This window comes from Meles meles, unplaced genomic scaffold (genome assembly GCF_922984935.1).
Source record: "Meles meles unplaced genomic scaffold, mMelMel3.1 paternal haplotype, whole genome shotgun sequence".
NCBI lineage: Eukaryota > Metazoa > Chordata > Mammalia > Carnivora > Mustelidae > Meles > Meles meles.
This window is the reverse complement of record NW_025721600.1, coordinates 1,349,509-1,352,161: the sequence shown is the minus strand read 5'-3', so window position 1 is coordinate 1,352,161 and position 2,653 is coordinate 1,349,509. Positions and strand designations below refer to the sequence as shown.

General features: G+C 46.6%; 1 pseudogene; it reads left to right on the top strand.

Moving 5' to 3' along the window:
* Nucleotides 1-286: 286 nt before the first annotated feature.
* Nucleotides 287-1,800, top strand: LOC123936537 (annotated as a pseudogene).
* Nucleotides 1,801-2,653: the final 853 nt, after the last annotated feature.

The window sequence follows — 2,653 nt, the reverse complement described above, 5'->3', positions numbered from 1 at the left end:
GTAATTTCAGTTATGAATTGCAACAAGTCTGACAATAGTTACAAGTGGAAAATACATAAGCGATGGAAAGACAATGCACTGGGGAGAGATGATTTAAGAAAACTAGGTTCCTTTATTGATATAGTATATTTTCTTTTAAATAGAAAGTCGCTACTTCAAGCTTAATCTAAGTTTCAGGCAAAAGAGTCTATGATATTGATTATTTATGTCCTGAGATTAAGGTAGAACACAAAAATAATTTGAAATTTTGCCATGGTAATAAATGTGAAATTGCCCTAGTCGTAGGATGACCTACTCGGTAAGAAGCACTCTGTATGTTTCCAAGAGGTTCTGCACAGCGATTCACTTCAAGGATTTTAAATAAGTTTAACTAACCAAGTGAGAAGTTTGCAAGGAGGAAAGAAGTTGTAGCATTTCCAGCAATACAATATGCTAAAAATACTTTAATACATCTAGTATTTTAACCTCAATATTTTTACAAGTCAATGCTGCCTTGTTTTTACTTATTTTCAAAGTTAAATACCTTCCATAATTCATTAAGAATATTGTAAATTTGTTCAAACAAAAACCTAGTTCATAAAAATATTCATCATGTGCATTGAAATAAATATTGCTCTTAGCATAGGTTAAACGTATGCCCCATGTTCGTTTTTTTTCCCCCTACATGAATGATTAGTTCCAGGTTTCCATCTTCTTATGTGAAGCCTTCTGCACTTTTGTGTCCATTCAGAGTTCAAGTATATTTTTTTCACATTGCCTATTATGAAATTAGTAATATATTGTCATATTTAATGGAAAGCAATAAGACAAAACTGCTTGTAGATTTGAGAACACATTGATAAATCAAATTAATTATTAGTATATTATGTAGAGGAGAGAGATGGCCAGCAAGGAGCCCTAACTCTGATTCAAGTTACCTACAGGTCTGGCTCGGGCTGGGTGGATAAGCATGGGCGTCGTGGCCTCCTGAGACCAGATTGACCAGCTCCCCACTCCAAACCCCAAACCCGAGGAAGCACTGGACCTGAGCCAACTGCTACTGGAGCTGCTCCTGGTGGTGCTGAGCTATGTGGCCGGCACATGCTGCTGGGGTGCTGCTGCAGAGTGTGCCAGGGATGAGGTGCCCTGGTGGACAGCAGACCTTTGGTTGCTCATATTGTCCTGAGACCATGGTACCCTGCTGTTGCTTGCTCACAGCTGCCTGCCCCCAGCCCTCCCCCACCCATCTGCCTGCGATGGCAGGCCCTGCCTCCTGGGCAGCTTCTGTCAGCGCAGTGCATTTGGATGCAACTTCATCTTCAATCCCTGCTGCCAGGAAGGCCTTCAGAAATGGATGGTGCAGCATGGTGGGGATGGCTGGGTGGTGGAGGTAACAGGTGAATGGTGCCATGGGCCCTCTCCCAGTCCTGTTTCATGTCTTCCTTGGGGTGTTGTCGCAAAAAACAGGTGTTGGACTTGGAGGAGGAGGGTTGTGGCTAGGGCTGCTAGAGAGTGGAAGACTGAGATTTGTGTTTATGATTGGTGGGGAGTCCGACACAACAGTGGCTCTATGTACTGATTCCTTGTCTAACTTCTAGATGCCGCCAGACTGTGCTGGGTAAATTCTCTGCTGTGCCATTTCCCATCTAACAGTGGAACAACACTGTCTGCATTCAGGTCACCCACATGTTCTCCAGCATCAAGATGGGTGTCTGCTTTGTGTCTTTCCAACACTGGGACCAGGACATGCAGTTCTAGGATGGTCACTATGGAGCCCGTGCGACCAACTCCAGTGTGGTAATGTGGGTCCAGCTGTCTTAATTGAGGGCTGTCCTGGCACAACAACCAGACCGGTGACTCCAGGACTGGGGACCATCGGCCATGACTTCTTATTAACCCAGGATATGTACCTCCTTGGCGTCCTGGGTGCTCCGGGATCCCTTGAAAGTTTCTTCCAGGGCCCCTCTTCTGGTTCTAGAAACTACTAGATGAAAGATTTTCTTCAGAGTTCCCTACTGCTGCTCTAGGGCAGTCCTCCCCCTGGAGGTCCCCTTATTCAGCACCAGTCCCTCTCTCTCCTATCTTTTCTCCTTTCTGCTTTCAGGGGCTTTATGGGTCCCTTTAGAGAGGGCCACTCATCTCAGAAGTAGAATCAGGAGGGGGAGGAGCCAAGATGGCGGAGAAGTAACAGGCTGAGACGACATCAGGTAGCAGGAGATCAGCTCGATAGCTTATCTAAACATTGCAAACACCTACAAATCCAATGGGAGATCAAAGAGAAGAAAAACAGCAACTCTAGAAACAGAAAATCAACCACTTTCTGAAAGGTAGTACTGGCGGAGAAGTGAATCTAAAACGACAGGAAGATAGACCACGGGGGGAGGGGCCGGCTCCCGGCAAGCGGCAGAGGAACGGAGCACAAAATCAGGACTTTTAAAAGTCTGTTCCATTGAGGGATATTGCTCCAGAGGCTAAACCAGGGTGAAGCCCACGCGGGGTCAGCGTGTCCCCAGGTCCTGCAGGGTCACAGAAGGACCGGGAGTGTCAGAGTGTCACAGAGCTCGCAGGTATTAGAACGGAGAAGCCGGCTGCAGAGACAGAGCCAAGGATTGAACTCTCAGCTCAGGGTTACCTTGAACTGGTCGCGGGCTGGGTGAGCTCGGAGCGCGGCTAG